Source organism: Pimephales promelas, chromosome 7, assembly GCF_988280905.1.
Source record: "Pimephales promelas chromosome 7, fPimPro1.hap1.1, whole genome shotgun sequence".
Classification (NCBI taxonomy): domain Eukaryota; kingdom Metazoa; phylum Chordata; class Actinopteri; order Cypriniformes; family Leuciscidae; genus Pimephales; species Pimephales promelas.
The window spans coordinates 30,724,103-30,744,765 of record NC_142775.1 but is presented as its reverse complement, the minus strand read 5'-3'; the positions used below and the strand labels follow the sequence as shown (position 1 = coordinate 30,744,765).

General features: G+C 37.5%; 1 protein-coding gene across 3 annotated transcripts in view; it reads right to left on the bottom strand.

The window, feature by feature from the left end:
* The window catches only part of nck2a (NCK adaptor protein 2a), a 51,649-nt gene that overhangs the window by 10,574 nt on the left and 20,412 nt on the right, over positions 1-20,663 (bottom strand). The window contains exon 2 of one of the 3 annotated variants that reach the window (XM_089133326.1): positions 19,932-20,049. The exons of 1 other annotated variant lie outside the window; for it this stretch is intronic. The gene's annotated coding sequence lies outside the window, so the exon portion shown is untranslated. Of the gene's footprint in view, positions 1-2,926; positions 3,075-19,931; positions 20,050-20,663 lie in introns of those variants that run through there. One more of the 3 variants, XM_089133327.1, reaches the window with a different exon arrangement.

Below are 20,663 nucleotides of genomic sequence, written 5' to 3'. Positions count from 1 at the left end.
TGACTCAGACAAGAGACAGACATGATTACATATGCTCTATTTAACACATCTGAATCGGCAGGTGAGCTCACACATCCTCCACCCAACCAATATACCAGAGCATATATTAGAGGAGCGTAGAGGAGACATGACAAACCGGAGGAGTCAAGAAAAAAAGGGAGTTTGTAGGATACAGTAACATTTAAGTTTAACAGGTTAAAGATGACACAAATAGTAAGTCATTTACAGTTTAATTTCTCTGAAAAGTGTAAACACTGGCTCTGTGGTGCTATCAAAACATTGTTCATTTGATAATCCCAGCCAGAATTTCTCATACAATGATGTAATTCACTGTCAACCATAGTATAATTAATTGTTGGATAAATTAACTAGCTAGTCACAACTGTTTCTTGACATTTTAGTAACTTCAACCATCTGTTCAAACTATGTTCACTTCTTTGATTATATTGACATAACTATAATTTGCGTAAAATGTAAGGTTCTTAAAGATGCATCGCAATGCCGACGTGGACGATTCTGAATCGATTCACAAATGTGAAAAATCGATTTTCAAAGAAAAAAATATTTTATTTTAAATATATATTTATAATAACGTCTTTGGAGTGCACATAACAGAGACGCGATGGTTGAGCGTGAAATATTGAGACCGGATATATATATATATATATATATATATATATATATATATATATATATCTTAAGACTTATAAAGAGAGTGTGAGTAATAAAATGCAAGTGATAAAGGGAAAGTGATATAGGCAGAAAAGTGTTTTCACTCAGGTTCGCGAAGTTGTGAACGTTAAGCCACTTAATCCATGCCATTGGTCTCAATAAGCAAAGAGCTAAACCTTCAAACAGAAAAGCCATTAAAAATGACTGAGACTGTCAAAGGCTGAGCAGAAGTTTTCAAAATACATGGAGTGTTCTTGTTCCTCTGAGCAAAATGACAGAAATGATAGTAGGCAATTGCTAAACCCATAAATGAATAAGTAGGCGGGTTTATTGGCATGGCCAATTTTAAACGGCTTGCCTGAGACGTGAGAGAGGGTTGCCGAAGGATTAAATATGCACTGAATAGTAATGGACTGATTAAGTATTGATGGTGTTTCAGGCAAGCGCACTTAAAGCTCTGTGCTCCTGCTGAGAGAGGCTTCAGGCACGGGTACTAAGTCAGATGCACAGCCATTAGAAGGAAAGGGCAGACCTAGTGAGCCTGAGAGTGTACGCGCATGTGGGTGTGTATGTGTGAGCAACAGCTTTCATTTCACGCTTTGCCTACAACGCTCAAGTGATGCAGATCCCATATGCAAAGCTTTCAGGTTTTTGGATGCTGTTGTGAGTCTATTTCTACTGTCTAGATACGTTTTTCTCCCGGTATATACAGGGAGAAACATGATAGCAATAAGACCCTAGGATATAGAATAAACGGACCTTCCCTAAAATAAATATTGTCTGTAGTGTGTTTTAGCACAGGACTTCAGGTCCTGCATGATCTCCATGCAACTATACTCGGAAGGTCGCTACAGTATTTAATTTGCTTTGACAAAGTGAAGTCGAAGCTCAGCCTCAGGCAGCACACCGGCTGAACGCCCACAGAACGTCCACTGACCATCTGATGCATATTGCCAATAAAACTTGAAAATACTGCACAATTGTTCAAACTGCAAGTAAAAACAAGACAAACTGTGGTTCAGATGGTCTCTTCTGATCTAAATGGGAGGTTATTGGCCAGAACAAGCTGCAATGTGGGCCAGACCTTATGCTCAAGTCTGGCTACCCAAGACTACTTTGACCCATGAATTATGGGCTTAAAACTAAAATGCAAATACACACACCACAGTTTTGAGAGTTTCTTCACAAGCATTTCACCTTTTCATTTGATACAAACTATCGTCATATCATATACATAAAGAAACTCGAAGGTCTTCACAACTCGTCAAAGTAAAAAGGTACGTTTGACTTGAAGAAATTGTGACAGAAATACTATTGTATAGTAGAATGCACATGTCGAAGTAATAATAATAATCAAATTATTAAACTGTTAAATGTTTTATGCCTTCATTTTATTACCACCGTTTTGAATTCAGAAGAAAACCAACAACACAATTCGGAAAAAAATAAAACATTTCATAGCGTCCGGCTATATAGACCATTTCACAAGATGTAAACAACACTGGTCCAGAAGCACTTCCTGTTTCAGTTTTTTAACACTACATAAAAGCTGGGATAAAATACAACCAACAGAAAATTTAAAACTGAATCAAAAAGTTAAACAAACATCTTTAAGATGTTTTCTTTACATGTGAAATAAAGAAAACAGTTACAAACTGAAACAGGAAGTGCTTCTGGACCAGTGTTGTTTACATCTTGTGAAATGGTCTATAGTAAAAAAAAAAATTCTTACATTGTTAATGTTTTGTGATTTCAATTAATTGGACATGTTTTTAATTGCTACCATTTATTTTAAACATTAAAACGGATTCCAGAAACATTTTAACTGAGATAAAAAAAAAAATATATATATATATATATATATATATATATAAAAAATAGGCCCTATTTTACCTTCGTTTTATTTCTTTAATGAGGCGGCAATTCTAATATTAACACCCATCGCACCGCAGCATATAACTCAAGAGATGCCTGCCGCACACAATTACACCACATAAAGGATTTCATTACCTCTGGTGAGAAGACTATCTATCCACGCTGGGCTCTATTTCATAAATGCAAATATGGCAGCTCAAAGGCAGAGCTCGTTTTCTCTAAAAGAGGTCGTTAAATGACAGTTCAATTAGGAAAGAGGCGGGCCAAGATAGCGCAGCAGCTGGATAGAAATGTCCCCATGCTTTAAATCAGTCATTCAACTCTGCCGACTGCATACTTCAGGTTCAGAAGGTTACCAGAAGCGTGTGACCTCACTCACCATGGTTCAGTACAGGGTGGGAAAGAGAGCCACGGGGAACAAGGAGCTGTTAAATGGGACTTTCTATCTGGCATACAGAGGGGAGGACTGACGATAAAGGCGGGAAGAGCAGGCCAAAGCTTGTCACTGAACACTGTCAAAGAATACAGACAGGTAAGAGAGGGAAAGATGGAATTGACATGGCAATGGGAGGTGGATCAAAAAAATAAATAAAAATTAGTACAGCTAAAAAAGTATTCTGAAAAAAAAAAAAGTAAAATAAACACTTAAAATTAAAATGTAATTCGTTACATCGTGAGACCTGATATCACATAACACTTCCTAATGCTGCGGCCGGCGAGACGCCCAACATTCAATCTGAAAATAGCCATAACCATTGCAATAACTCTGAAGCTATTCAGTGAAGGTTAAAAAACTGCATAGTGCTGCTTTAACGGTTCACAAAACTCTTTTTACAACTTTATGCGTAAACATGCCAGCTACGCCGAACAGTAGCACATTATCATCCATGTCACATACCAGCATTTGCAATGGTTTTATCAACAACATGAAAAAACGCGCTAGAATAAATGACAAACATTGCATACAGAATATTCTGGTGCAGTGAGAACAGATATCAGAAACATTCACATTTCCACATAATGTTTTGTCAGCCATCTGCTGAGATAAAATCATCAACACCGTTTGAAAAAAAGTGTGTTTGTAAAATGAAAAAGAAATGTGTGACAGATGTATAGATACTAGCTTCTGATATAATCACACATCTATTAAACACTGCATTTCTATCATCTCTCGTTGTTTCAACGAATCAGGACCGAATCATGGTCGTTGTGTCGGAGGACGCAGTCAAAGGTGGCCCGTCCATCTCTTTCCCCTCTCCCCTCTTCGGTCTCTGTCCCGCCAGCACGGTGATAGATGACACTCATTTGGCTAATCGGAGCCCCGCCCTCTGTAATATCCACACAGTTTAGCCCACCTCCTTCATAATCAAGGCTGTTAAGAAGAGCGATGGCTCTGCCGCGGGAAAGCAGATCAATCCTCAAGGCTTGGCGTTCACTCAGATGCCGGAAAGCTGCTTGGTAATGATCAATCTTTCCCGGCTCAATGTCAGCTTACGCTCACTTACACTTACGCTTGGGAGAAGCCTTGTAACCAAAAAGAGCCAATTAGCCAGATTATAAACATTTCTCACCACAAGCAGAAAATCACTCATACTGAACTTCAGATCTTACGTCCAGCAGGCAGCCATGATGTCTTAGTGTACAATGGTTGTGAAGACAAGAAGAGTAGGAAGCCATTCTCTGACCTTGAATTGATCTATACTCAGCCAAGATGAGTTCCCATCGTCCAGAAGCACTTAGCACTCTGAGCCCTGCTCTCGAGGGAGAAAAGGCATTTAATACGACTAATACATCCTCTAGGCAAACGTCCAGCTAACATTCGCTTAACCCAACTAAACATCTCTCACACGCAAAGCAGATGTCAAATATCTGGCTTAAATATATTCACTGCTTTTTCGTTTTTTTTTTTTTTTTTTAATAAAGCTTCCTTAAAGGTGCATTGCGCAACATGTCATGTTAAAAATACCCGTTTTTCTAACCCATACATGCTTAAACAATTGCCTGGTGGGCTGAATGAGCCCTTTTCTGATCACTGTAATCACCTCTATAATCCTGTACAGTAAAATGAATAAGAGGGATTCGAGACAGGGCATGCACGTCACGCTCACCTGGCTATGTCTGGCAGGTTTGTGTATTCGCCGCCATTCTCCGTATCAGCGAAGACAACTCGAGCGACAAAACTTTGGTCAAATTTTGACAAAAGTAGAAGATGGATTCAAAGAGACCGGCTTGTAGTTCATTCCAAACCCCAACGGAAACTCCACATAAGACAAAGAAAATTACGAGCCAGGCGTCGGAATAAGACGAGTCAACATCGGCCAGTCTGCTCTAGGGCTCAAACGGGATACTATACAAAGTAATATTGTCCATGAACGTGTTTCCATAATAATACAATCATAAGTGGATACAGTAAGAACATAAAACAGTTCAACATGGAGATAGATGGAAACAAAAACCCTTAAAACAAGTTTTCTACTACCCCCGTTTTCCCCTCACACATAAGTATATAATTTACTCAAATGCCTTTCCTTTCATATATTTAAAATGACTTGCAGATTTATAACTTTATTACCTCTGAAGACATTATAACTGTAACAAAAGATTTGTGCAGCTGATGCTCCTTTGGTTATGAACAGCTCATGCAAGCGTGCGTGTGGTCCATGAGTGTGCACACCTCTGGTTGCAGTTTCACTTGTCACCAGAGGGGGCATAGTTCGCCATGCCCCAAACAAACTCGCACTATGCACCTTTAAAGGTGTTTTTGCAGCAATGCCATTGAAGAACCATTTTGCGTTTGAAAAATAACCTTTTTAGATATTTTGATAACTCTAAATGTGTTGTTCTTCTTAGTTGGTAATATATTTGTGTTGAAACAGCCAATAATAAAGTGTGACATTCTGTACTTTTGCCTCATATTCATTTGTTAGTAATATTTACAGACATGTCATTTGTTAGTAATATTTCCAGACATTTCTCGACTCCACAGCAAACAGATCAATTTTGTATTCAATATCCCAATACTTATGGAGGGATCTGTGTGTGTGTGTGTGTGTGTGTGTGTGTGTGTTTGTGTCTGTGTGTGTTTGATTAGTCACCAGAGAAGCTGCAATAATCACAATGCATAATGTTTAGGGTTTTATTGTGCTGAAATCATGCTTTTCGTATTCTATACAAATAAATGAAAGTCAAAGTCAAGCCATTCTCTCCAATGTCTCAATTGTTTGTACAAGAAAGTGATAAGATGACAAAAAATGGTGAACAAATGGAAAACGTAGCTTCAGTATCCTGGGGATAAAACAATTAAATAAAGAATAAGATCAAGGAGAAAGAGAGCAAAAGATAAATCAAGAAAGAGGACGGTACAGATGTACCCTTGCTTTCCCAAAATCCAGCTGGCCTGGCTTTCCCCCTGAAGTGGGAATTTTGAGTGGGATTTAAAAGAAAGGGTTCTGTCCGGCTGAATCAGCACTCTATAGAGACTCTCTCCCGCTTTATACACAGCACAAAAACACTGGCAAAAGAGGGAGCACAAGTAAAGAGAGAGATGACAAAAAGAAGGCCCATAGGATTCTTCAGTACAGAGGTTAAGAATGAATCTACCAATCATCTATTTTCTGCTTTCATGGCCTCTTTTGGATTCCTGTCATGTCTGTAGCAACAGCCACATTCATCTCCCTCCAGCAAACATCTCTAACACAGACACATTCAGAACCATCCAAACGGGCGAAAGAATTAAGCTAATGTTGTAGAGTGTGCAGAAGGAGGCCGAGTAAATTTGTCTCGGTATGAAAGCGGTCGAGAAATCAGGTCAGGACCTTTAAAAGGCAGATACATGGGTTTTCCCATTGCTGGTGACGTTAATGATTAGTCTGAACCAGGAGTAAACTCAACACACCTCTACCAGGGAATGAACTTTCGCACACATACCGACCAGGTGATCTCAAAAACACAAGACATTACATCATACAACAGTGAGAAATGGACGAGCAGCTTTAAGTAGAAAGTGGTAAGACGGAATCAAGTTTGACAGAGACATGGCGAGACCAGTTTAAACCAGTTATTTGTGAAAATGAGAGACTAGGAAGATGATGAAACAGCAGTAGACTGTCAACAGCAGTTATGCTAAAGGATGACTTGTGATATTTTACATAATGGACAAAGCAACTACTTGAATCTGTACTCAAAATAAAGGTGAACATGTCTAATATTTGTGATATTTACAGTAAAAAGGACATTCATGTTATACTTTGAGAACTATACAATTTATAAATTAAATATATATTTTTTTTTTTTAAATTTTAAAACAGTTAGTCATGGATGCTCATTGATTGATGCAGTGTTCCAATCCTGCTAGGATACACATTTACAATTGACCTGATTTATAGTGTATGTCCCTAAACACCATCTACAATAATGCATTTCTATATCTTTTATCAGAAGTTAATACATTTGCATAATAAAACGCCAATTTGTACTCTTTGTATCGCTCATCAAAACTAGTTTGTGACAAAGCACATGTACATCACAACACCCTGTTTGTAAGCAGATCCTACAAAAACATACAAATTCATTGGAATTCACAAGAAATTCTACAAACTGTAAAATAGTCGCAACTGCCATGAGATTAAGTATTATTATCAGCAAATTAAAGTTAAAATAACATTTATTGATATTGATCTAAAATTTTTATTGGTGTACCACTAATAACAGACATAAGTTCAGTTATGTTAAATATGTCACATTTATTGTTTCGGCTAATATCCAAAGCAAACAAAAAGCAACCTAAAGTCCAAACTCCATTACAGTGGGCTTTGCTTGCAGTGACGCACGTTGTAATGTCTCTGATGGGGTTAGCGCTTGATCTTCTTCAGTAGGCAATAAAAAGAAAATTAATGACTGTTTGACTGCTTGGTGACGTCATAGAAGCTTTCACGCAAAAGCATATGGCTAATGGTGAACAGATATCCACTGAGGTCCCACTCTCCTTACAAACATTTGATCACAAGAGGAAAAAAAGAAAAAAAAAATATTTCAGTGACTGATTAAACCACACTACTAAGCAAAATCTTATATAAAAAAAATACAGCACATGACTTTCAGCATGTCCCAATGTGATAAAAAATTGTATGCCACAATTCATGTATAGCTTACACTAAAAAAAAAAAAAAAAAAAAGCAACGATGTTAGTGTCCCAACTGAATCAGGAAGATTTCTGTCATTGCTTTGCATAATGAGAATGATCTGAATTAAGACTGAGGGCAGTGAAAAAGCATTGTTTGTCTTTGATGTCATTCCTCTAGTTTGTTTTCCACAAATGAATTCGGCATTGTTCAGCAAACAATCTTTCCATTGTTTAACATGCATTTCAGACCTCAGAGTAATAATCTAAAGAACCCGCTGATCCTGAAATGACCCCTGAACCCTGACCCTGTATAGCCTAAAGAAAAAAAAAACCCACACAAATATTCATCAGTCATACGAAAATCTTGACTATCATTTGAATACTTTTGCAGTTCTAAAAAAAACCATCAAAGATCATCTAATATATTCTAAATCTATGAATAAATATTATGCATTCTAGGGATGTGCAAAATGACATATTTTTAATGTAAACAAGCTGGTGGGTTGTCTGAATGATTACTCGACTACTAGGACATGAAGTTCTTCTCAACTGGTTTGGCAGTGGGACCCACATTCTCTGTGGTTAATTAAGACACAACCCACAATTTTTAGCAATCTAAAATCAATCAAATTTGTTTCTCAAAAGTAATTGAGAAACACAAGTGCCATCCCACTTCAGTTAACATTCACATAAATTGTACGAATATCATTAACACTAAAGAATACAGTGATATACGGTTGGCAAATTGGTATGAGTCATCACCACAGTCATCAAAAATATTCTAAACAACACAAAGTGAAAAATGTTAGGGGATTAAGGTTATGGAAACTAGTTACCATGGTAAATAAAACACAGAATGCACCAAATAATGACACGACAACATCTCATCTGGCCGCAGATATTGAATTGAGCAACAAGGTTTTCTCAGGCACTTTACTTTAAGTGCGTCTGACAGAAGAGTCAACTGCTTTCACACGTCTTTCAAAATAAAAGTCTCGCATCAGAAAAAAAACAAACATTTGGAATAAAAAAAGGAAGGAACAGAATGCAGGAAGTCTCGACACGTTTTTTTTAAATGTCGAACTAGAGCCGTGCGATTAATCTTTAAAAGATCGCGATCTCGATTTAAACACCCACATGATCTCATTCCTAAATGAAAACGATTCAGCCATGTCTATTAAACCTTTGACAAAATCACATTTACAGGTTACAAATATTTAAATGATCACAGAATTACTGGGATAAAAGTGTATAGTTAGGATAGAAAGTGATATCTATGAAAGGAAGCCGTTTTATTAATTACACTGTTATGCCAACAGTAGGGTTGGGTATCGTTTGAATTTGAACGATTTTGATTCCGATTGCGATTCCTTGTTTCGATTCCGGTTCCTAACGATTCTCGATTCCGATTCTTTTAAGAGGCAGGGTCAAAAAAGTTTAGCTAACCTTGCAAACCAACGTCCTTTGTGAAGGAAATAATCCTTTCTGAAGGAAATACTCCTTCTGTAAAAATACTCCTTTTGTCACAAATTTAGCATTTTGCCGAGGTTTCGTTATTTTTAGAAAAGTGAAGCCACACTTTGGATCGCCGACGTAAGGTACTTATGTTCGACTCGCGCGGTTATGCCAACACTTCCGGTAGACGCTTCTTCGTTGGTGTTGTTCAGCGGTTTCTTCTTCCGCTCGGCGGACTGTAAATATCGAAACTAGGAATCGAAATTTTAACTTTTGAACGATTCCGGGAAAAACGAAAAGTTAGTCTCGGTTCCAATCGATACTCGATTCTCGATACCCAACCCTAGCCAACAGTGACTGTTAAAAATGTATTTGTCAATAAATCATGCATTCAAGAGAATTGTTCAGAAAGCTGATTCATCCAGTAATGAAACAAGCAGTATTTATGAGTGAGTCATAGAATCACTCATTCACTTTTTTTTGTTCAGAACCCCTAGCAAATTACACGTGATTTTGTTGTCTGATCAGAATCGTGTGAAAATCATGATCTCTATTTAAAACAAAACAAAAAATCGTTCAGCTCTACATCAAACAATTTATAACTTAAGGCATTTAAAATATGCAAGATATGTATAAAAATACTATGCTAATTAAGCCCACATCTAAAACTTATCAACCTCACAAAGCCACTTTCAAACCAAGCAGTTTTTGGTTGGTCAATACGGCAAATTAGCGTGACAATCTTGAGTTGAACCCGTAGCAAAATCTGTTCCAGATCGTGTTAATTCATTGAAATGGCTAGATTTTGTCAGCACAAATTCACAGAGAAACGGTAAATGTGACCACAGATTAAGATGACAATTGAACATCAGACAGGTCTGACAGCTCTCACGCTCATCTTCCCGTGCAACACAGTGCTTTTAACCGTGCTAAGCATTCTCACTCAGCCTTTTCCTTTCTTTCTCCTCTCCTTCGTAAGAGTACGGGCCATTGTTTGCAGGTTTCTATGGTTGCAGTGGCCAAACCCTCTCTGTAGCAAGGGACAGACAGGCGGACGGGTGTCTGGAGCTGAAGCCCACACAAACTGAAACAAAAGGGTTTGCCATGCCCAGCACACAAGAGATGCACTGAACAGGTGGTCCTGAATGGCAAATCGCATAGTTTGGATTCCTTTTTTTCAAAATGCTTGCTCGCTCTCTAAAAATCAGGAAAACTGTTAATCATTTCTTTTCTTATCAGTGCTTGTAGGGTTGGGTGCTATAAGCATATAATGATACGAGTATTTTAAAATGGCATGGCGGGATATATCACAATAGTTCATTTTGGTGGACACTCAATGGAAAAAAAAAATATACCGTTCAAACGTTTGTCATCATTAGTAAGAATGATTATTTGAATGTTTTTTGAAAGAAGCAGATGCTCACCAGGGCTGCATTTATTTGACCAAGAGTACATTAAAACATGAAATATTATTACAATTTAAAATAACACTTTCTGGTTTTATTTTTAAAACGTATTTTTTTTTTTACAGTAAATGCAAAGCTTATTTTTCACCATCAAATTCCAGTCTTCAGTGTCACATAATCCCTGCAGAAATCCTATGATCTAATATGCTGATTTCTTACCATTATATCAACATTAAACAGTTGTGATGCTTAATATTTTTGTTGAAACAGTGACCCTTTTCCCAAGTTTTTTCAATAAATAGAAAGTTCAAAAGACATTTAATTGAAATACAAATCTTTTGTAACTTTTTTAAATGTCCATTATAAAATGCCCATACTTTTGATCTATGTATAGGATATCATATACCATGCTTTAAAACAAGATAACAAGATGACACTAACTTTCCCTTATTCAACTTCTTTTGTCAGTTGGTTTTGCTCTTCTGAGATTTCTACACTTCCTTCAAAACAACTCATAATTCCCTCTCATGCTGCTTGTTTGGTTGGTTGCTCCTCAGAATGAGGTTATTTATTTGATTTCATTTTCCTGTTTGTGAGCTCAACAACATTCCCACTGCATGCACTAACATACCGGAAAAGAAGTGACAGAGAACAAAAGCTTTGAAGTGTTACCCACTTATGATGTCTGTCTTCTCCCTATAGAAACAATGTTGTATGTTTTATTCACAGAAAATGTCACAGAGAGGTTAAAGCCCACATTTGTGAGAACACTTGATCTATGGCATGTTATCTCTATCAGCTCTATTGGGGTCACATATCACACACAACAGGCAGGATATTGTCTAAGGTTGACAAGCTCATCCTGTTCAACAACCCAGCGCTTACATTGCAAGTGATTCCTTATCCGGTACAATTAAACACTGCATAGTTCGGAAACAGTCCACAAATGCAACTGCGACTTCAACTGAGAAAAACAACTGCGCTCAAGCTACATTAAACATGCTTTCAGTAGAGCATTTGGCATGTATTGCAAAATCAGCTCAGAGATTCTTCCCTCCCGGTGGTGTTTATTTCCTCAGTAGTTTAAAGTCGCTAATCAAATCATCCCAATGCATCGCCCTAGGGTGTTTTCCATGTGTGTCTGAATGGAATCCATCAGTCTGAGTACAACTGTTGCCTTAGCTTAGACAAAGACGAGGTTAAACACAGACATTCCTTAAGGTTTAAGAACCAACACCATGCTGCCATTAAAAAAAAAAAATAAATACAAAGCTAAGGGCGCCTACACACTAGTTCACACTTCATTAAAGAATGCTGAGAATCCATTGATTTCAAAGGGGATGGTGTTAAAATGAGATTTTGAGACAATGAGAAAGAACAAAAGTTTGCAACCAAACGTTGAGGACATTTTTGGGGTCATGAAAAATCGAATTTCATAGCTTTTAAGTTTCATAGCTTTAAAACATCACCCTTATTATAAACAAAACATTTATTTAATCCAGATCCAAAAAATGTCTCATTTTGATATGACTGCCTCCAATGCAAGACTTCAACAAATTTATATACATCATTGCACAATAGGCCCCGCCCATTGTCATTCAGTCACTTAAGGGCTCACATTGGCCTACACTGTATGTGAGAGTCGCTTAGCGGTGAACGCAAAATAGAGATAAAATATCATTAAAATATCTGACGCCGTCTACACCGGATACATTACACAGAAGCATGTTTCTAACATACTCCATGCACTTGAGTCTGTCCACAACAAGACAAATGGAAGGCACTCTTATATATTTATGTTGATTTTACATTAAATTTAAAAATGTGGTAAAACCAAGGAAAAAAAAAACATGTACACCATAATCATTGTATTCAAAAATGTATTTAAATACATCCAATATATTTTTATTTTATTTATTTATTTTATTTTTTCCAAATATTACAAACTATTAATTCATAAATACTTGGCTATACCAAATGTTTCTGAGAGATCACGCCACATGACATTTTACTATTTAAATTAACCTAGCCTTTTCAAATTATCTGGTATTTTATGGGGGGCCTTGACACAGTTAAGACGGTCAGCAGAAGTCTTCTCAGTTACAATTTTTTTTTTATTATTCTACATATTGGTCCCTATATAAATTTTTAAATAAATTGTAATTCAAAAATTTAAAACAGTCGACAGACAAAATCAAAAGTGCATAGGTGTTGAAGTTGTTATCGTAAGAGAATGCCACATCCCTTTTCTCTCTTTTCTCCAACAATGTATTTCTACTGCACAGACAACCACGTTTTATTAAAAGCCCATTTTGCCAGTAATGAATTTTCCCTTTAAGCATACATTGATGAATTGGATATCGGTCATTTCTGATTTAAAAATCCAGTTTGCTGTTTTCCTGCCCATTTCCACATCAAAACAAATCAAATCTTATCATTTATCAGTAAAATACTCTGTATGAGTTATGTGTAACAACAACATGCAAGACTTGGGTTGATAGATTAATTCAGAGAATAAACACATCCTTCAGCAGTTACAGTCAGGGAGGTCTTCCATTCAACGTAGACCTGCCGTAAATCAGATCATACCAAACTGATACAATCTTCATGATACAATCTCCAAGTATTCCTGCTGTGATCAAAAGGAATATACGGGGAACCAAGCATGCCAGCAATGCCCTGCAGCAACGCATGCATAATAAACAAACACACAGCACATGTTAAAAACTTACATTAACTAACCCACAGAGTCATCATAAAACAGGTACGGACAAAAATACAAAAGGCCCTTCAGCAAAGAGAGTCATTTACAGAAAGGGTAGGATGTCACAGGTTACTGGTGTCTCATTACCTGCTCATCTCCCTTGTGCGAGGTTTTGACCTTGCCTCTGCTACAGGGCAAGCCTCTGACAAGCGCTCTTCGTGACTTCCACAGCGCCAGAGGCAATCCGAGGCTAACCAGCGTTCGCTAACCCGCGTGGCTCTCAGCTACAGTTACATTGAGCACAAATGCAGCGCTACAGAAGGGCTTCAGCACCTGTCAAAACAAACATGCCCGGCACACATGTCCGCTGAGTCAAACCAGAAGAGATCTCGGTCAAGCCGCACAATGAATTCTTTTACAAGACATCCAAGCCAGCCCACAAAATTAGCCCACTTTACCCCTCACAGACGCTCGCAATTATTATAAGGTATTGCATATTGCAAGATCTGAATTGATTCACAGATTAATTGTTGGGCTTTTTCAAATGATTCTGCAATCGATTCAACAACTTTACATTAACTGAAAGTCAATTGGTGCTGCCAAGCACCATTAAAGTATCATAAAAGTGGTTCTTATGAGTTATGGCATTTTAATTTGGAACAACAAGTACCAGAAAAAAAAAAGACAATTTCCATTTCTGGATGAACTATTAATTTAAACTTAAACAAACATATTTTTTAAACACAAAAAAGAGACTATTGCAAATCATTGAGAATTATTCTGAAATTATTGCTATTGGTTGATCTTACTACATTTGGCCATTTTGAGATTATCAGCATTGGCCAATAACTACAAAAGAAGCCATTTGTGTTATTTTAGTGCTTTAATTTTAATTTTAGTTAATTGTTTTGACATTTTGTTGAGATATATATATATATATATATATAGAGAGAGAGAGAGAGAGAGAGAGAGAAAAAATTGTGAGTAAATTATATATATATCATATTCCTGATGAATAAATTATATATCAGCATTATATCAGTCATATGTTATCTACACATCGATATAAGTGTCGGCCTCAGCTTCATGAAACAAACTCAAATCAAATCATGAGGTGCCTGAAAATCCTACCCCTAATATGTGACGTAATAAGCACCAGAAATGGGCTGTCATGGTGCTCATTTTCTCTGAAGGTTTAGAAATCACCAATCCCATATTTCGCTCACAACTAAACCACCAATTCCAGATTTGCCTCACAACCTTTAGCCCTAGGCTGCAATAATCTTGGGATTACAGGTACAAGTTCTAAAACAAGACATCTAAAAGACACAAATGAGATGCTAATGAATCCAACCACATGACAGCCCTAACTAGACTGGCCTGAAAATATACTTCAGGCTCTCTGTGAGAGTGTGTGTGTTATGTGTGTGTGTGTGTGTGTGTGATCCAGCTGCTTCCACTGGGACAACTAATGACTCACTCTGTGCCCCAGTGGCGATGTATCCACTGCATACTTACATACAGCTCTCCCGGATGTTCCCACACACACGCTAAAACAAACATGTATCTCTACAGCTCTAAATCAGAAAAGACACGCATCTTCCCACACACACATACACACAGTAAAAAGCCAGTGGTCTATTATACATAAATGAGTACATAGAAAATAGGATACATGCAGTACAAAGCCGAAGCATGAACAAACATCCGAAGCGGCACATGCCTACAGATCCCGTCTGGTTTCTCTGTGTGTGTATGATATGAGCGGGGAGATGGCAACTAAACAGACAGCCATGATCAAACATGGGACTTCAAATCGAACATAAGATTACGAGCACACGCTCTGGGGGTGGAGAGGAACGAGAGCCCGCAGCTGTGAGAGCCAGAGAAGAATTCATTCACGAAGATTGAAGGCATATCTCTCCTCGACTGAGGTAATGAAAAAGGGCTTGTGAACATGAGTCTTCTGGCTGGGAGAAAGGGGCTTGTCAGGAATGAGAGAGGAGAGGATGTTTTCCGGAGCCTGGCGTGATCATGGCGGTGCTGTAATAGGCCTAGAGCCATAAATCTCAATCTATATCGAACAGCAGCGCTACACACTCACACACACACATAGCTACATCTATATTACATTGTGACTCTTGGGGAAGCAAGACATGGGCAAATCGAATCCCTGCAATCCACTGATTGGAGACATTTTAAAAAGAAGGAAATGGACCACTTGTTTTAAAATGATTGAGAGAAATCACAACACATTAAAAATGACTATAAATTCCACTGGTGTCCACTTTCTTTTGAAAAATGATAATGGTTTCCGCAAAGATATTAAGGAGGACAACCATTTTTAACTTATATGCAATAATAATAAATGTTTCTTGAGCACAAAAATCAGAATATTGGGGCTGTGACACACTGGCGATGTGTCAGGGCCTTCGGTTAGAGAGATCACTCTGGGGTGTGTTTCCCGTACAATGACGTAACTCACTGCTTAACCATAGTGCGATGCATCATTGAAGAAATTAAGCAGCTAGTCACAACTATTTCCAGAAACCATAGTCATAAATTGGTCGTTCAAGCGCATTGCTTAATGATGTCACGCAGGTGGTGGAGTAATAACTCATTCGAATGAATCTGTTTGAGATGGAAATAATGCTAGATGTTTAGCTATAAAATACCTACGCTATCTCACGACCAATTCGTACGAATTCGACGAATGATTAAAAAGTGTCTAATTCGTACGACCTCACTTGTACGAATTCGTACGATTTGTCTAAACCCACGTGATGGGTAGGTTTAGGGGCGGGGTAAGGGGGAATTCGTAGGAATTCATACGAATTGGCCAATTCGTAAATTATGTACGATTTAGCAAAATCGTACTAATTCGTACGATTGAGATCGTATGAATTGTTACGAATTAGCCACTTTTTAATCATTCGCCGAATTCGTACGATTTGGTCATGAGATTGGGTTGAAAGTACGGATATGGCATCTGAGGACTATTTCTCTTTTTTTTCAGTGATTTTGCTTTATTTCCAGATTCAGTCGTAGGCTCGTTCTTACGTAGTAGAACAAGATCGCACATACGCACTCTTCAAAAATTATGCTATAAATCTCTTGACAAACTTAAAGACTTAAATTTTCACGACATCAACCGTCTGGAATGAAGAAATTGATCAACTTGTACTGGAAATGGAAAGCAAGTACGGCTTTCTATATCTGCAGTCCAAGTTTCGGTTGACCTTTTTGAATGACGAATCGATACCTGCTAATAAACACAGTTACTACCGCCCACCCTTCTGAAAACCTATTAAGCTCAAGAGTAAAGCTTAACAATAATATTGGAGGCGCTGAGGAAGCCCATTCATATCGCTAACTTCCACGATAAAGCAGTGAGGCGTGAGCTTTCCAATGACTCACATGTGGTGTACCGCAGCTGCTCTGTTTGGCCTCTGCCCAATTAAACCCCTGTGTGATATGATCAGTGGTACCATAAACCCCCTTGAACTGGTGCGTTTGGCTCTCTCTTCATCTTCTCTCCATATGCCGGTCTCTCAAGGCACGGTACTGACAGCAGTACATATCGGCTCACTTCATTCCATCACAGTCCCTCTGAGACGTCCATATGGAGGGTCTCTCGCAGTCTTCCTCTCATCCTCATTACTCCATGTACAGCACACCCCGGTTGGAGCGTGTCGGGCATAATCCCTGGATCAGACACGTGGGTATTTTCTTTAATAGGTTAGCCTGGGTTCAACATCTCCCTCTCTCTCATTGGGTAATCCAGAGAGAGCTTTGACAATAACCCTCAAATATCATCAGTATGCATATTACAGACTGAAGCAGAGGACGATAGAATATTCATGTCTCCCTAATAACCGGATGGGAAGAATTAATCAAATCACTCTATCATTTATTAATGCGATCACTTTAAGGCGGGTTATTGGCTAAAAAAAATGCATGCAATGTAAATGTATGCGATGTATGTTCAACCTCAGGGGGTTTCGGAACTCTCCGGTGTCTTTCTTGCTCATAAAATTATATTTTCTGCTTATAAAACTGGCTTTGGTAAAATATATATCTTTGTATTATGATATTGGAGAAAGACTGGTGGAGTCATCCGGCATGGTTCTTTACATAAGACATGTCCTTGTGTTTACTTGTATTTTATATTGTTAAATACACACAATTGGGTAAAAAATTTAATTATTCAATAAATGAAGAGTTCAGATGCAAAAGTCTCTAAGTGCCAAGAAAATTTCAAATGGCATTTAGAGGCTTTTGCATCTGAACTCTTCAAATGTTTTTGAAAGAAGTACTGTATCTTATGTTCAACAAGGCTGCAATTATTTGATGAAATTCAATTCAGTAAATATTATGGTTTATATATTAAAATGTAATTTATTCCTGTAATGGAAATAGAAACGTCAAAAGAACAGAATTTATTTGAAATAGAAATCTTTTGTGAGATATAAATGTTTAAAAATATCTAAACTTGTGGTGTAGATGCACTAACAAGTAACTGCTTTCCAACACTGTTTCACTTGATGAACAAAGTAAAGAAGGTTGATTGCTATGCTGACAAAAAAAAACTTCACAGATGGAAGATGTCAACATCTCAAAGAGAAACCTTAGATAACCAGGACTGTTCTTGCAGATACAGAAGACTGTCAATAGTGTAAGGCTCTTTTATGCAAACACAGCTCTCTACAGATGTGAATATGGAGCAGACATTAATGAGCCATCCGATGAGAACTGCTGTTTACTCACACTGAGTGTGTCCTTCACCTTCCCTTTGTATTATAGAGTTCCCTCTCTGTTCACTGCTGAATTATTCCCTTTGATGCACCTAAACACACACGCGCACACACATACGTAGAGTTTGCAGGCCTGCCAAGGGCCCTTCTTCCCTTTTTCACAGTTAGACCCCAGGGTCTGCATCTTCGAATCATGTGTTCACATCAGTGCATGATTACTTGACCGTGAATAATCTCCTGTGCGCTTTCTAAAAATCACAATGGGTTAGCAAAGAGCTTTAAAGAACAAAATGAGGGCGTATAAATGCAGACAAAACTTGGTTGAACCTGTCCCTTTATAATACTTTCCCCCAGATTTATGTGCAGAGTTAATGCAACATCGATGGGAATAATTATAAAATCAGAGCTATAAAATAAGAATAAATTACTTTATATTTTACATATATTTAAGACTAAAACCATTTTCCAAAATTAGTTTTCTAAATCTGACCTTTGACACTATATAAAACTGATTTTGTCCTATTAGGGTAAATTATTATGGGAAAATTGTCGGAAACTTGACAAATTCAGAAGCAATTTCACTGACTGGAAAGTACTGAAGCCACATCTAAAGTTTCAAACAATAGTACAACAATCTTTAACATTGTTTCTTTCTTAAAATTCCAAATCAATGATTGTTTCACAAGTCAAAATCAAGAAGGCTCTTCTTGTTAAGTGTAGCCAACAATTTCCACATGTAACTTGATTTTAAAGTCCCCCTGTCATGAAATTCAATCTTTTAATGTAGTTTGTGTTTCTATGTGGTGTGTTAATGTGCTTTGAAACAAAAAAAAGTACACATCCATAAGTCAGCACCATTGCTGAGTATTTGCTCTTTAAAACTACAGTGAACCAAAAAAAAAAAAAAAAAAGCGGTTTGAAATCGCTGGTGTTCCTGACAGCATAAACTGCCTTGACACAAAGGAGACTTGACAGCATGTGACCTAACATGATGTGTGAATGTCTCTTTCACTTCCTTGTTGCCAAAAATGTAAAGCATATGGCACAGATTTAATTTTGTTGGCTGAAGGGGATGTCATATGGAAATACTCAAATTATTATTTTTTTTTTTTGGTTGAATATTATTATTGTATTTTAAATGCAGATTTATTTGCAACATTTATAAATGACGATGTCGAGATGGGTTCATTTCCTCAAAGTGTAAACACTTCTGTTTGTTTGAGTATCCAAATCAGTCATTAACCAATAGCATGAGTTGTTCTGTTAAGTTAATTTTCGAAAAAAATTTAAGTCGTCAATAACCCTCATTTTTCAAACGTGTAGGACTTTCTTTTTTTGTGTAATAAGGGTTTACACTGACAGCCTCAGTGACCTCAGAGACATTCTGCTAAACATCTCCTGTTGTGTTCCAAGAAAGTCATGGATTTAGATAACATTAGGGTGAGTAAGATGAAAGAAATTTAGTTTTTGACTGAACTATACCGTCAAGTGCTTTTCACATGACTTCAGGGCTCTACCCAACATTTCAACATGCAAATAGTCATGCAAATGGTATCATGATGGAAGGGTGATTATTTCATGACACACTTTCGACGTTGTGCTGGAATGATAGTTCTAATAATAACCATATTATATTAAAAAAGCTAAAATTGCTCATTGCTCAACTGTCTGAACACTTCTACACAAATGATGTGAAAGAGTAGTGTCCTCAAAAAGCCTAGATTCATCACAGAAATTCAGGCATTTATAGTCATCCATTTACACATCAGCTCCATGACAGCTCCAGTTTGAACGGAATAGAGTTTTTTCCCTTAATTTCTCCTTGATTGATCAAATCACAGGGGAAGTAGGCAGAGACTGAAGATCCACTCACCCTGCAAAACTGCAACTCGTAAGCAAATGACTGACATCCACAAGCCTCTTAAAAGCGAACCCCTTCTCACCTGCTCGGCGTATCCCTTCTCAGCCACCTCCACTACAATACGACCCTCATCCAAAAATAGAACACTTGTACAAGAACTAGGATGACAGCACGCCGCAACGGGAACGAGGCAATTAGATCTAAAACAAGAGAAGGTGTGCTTAAAGACATGTTTAAAGACTGAACCAAACTAAAGAACACAGTATATTTAGAAACCAAAGTACCGCGAAGTTATCACAGAGATAAACAGTCGCAAATAAAACCGGTTTCTAAGCTCCGCTGTGACAATGAAGATAGGACTTCAAAAAGCGCAGCTGAGATATATGCACTTGTCAGAGAAGAGATGCCGTTAAGAGAATATTACGCACTTACCCTGTAGCTATTAGTGAGAAGCATTCATGGAGACAGATGCAGCGCGTGTCTGTCCAAGTATATATAGACATCACTTGGTTGAGAGCCAAAGTTCAGATGATAAAATTTAACTACAAACAAGTACGGCTGCAACTAACAAGTGATATCCTGATAAGAATCTTATCTCTCAGTTAATGCAAGGAATACTCAAAAGCACTTTTAGCCACACACATTTTAGTGACCCAGGATGTCATTCATTACCCTCATCCTCATTATTTTTTTTCTTAGTATTCCTCAATCAATTCATTATAAACCATATAACAAGGAAAAAAAAATAATACAATTATAAAAGAAAGCAATAAATATTGTATAGGGTCGCTTTAGTATATTTTTTTCTGCACAA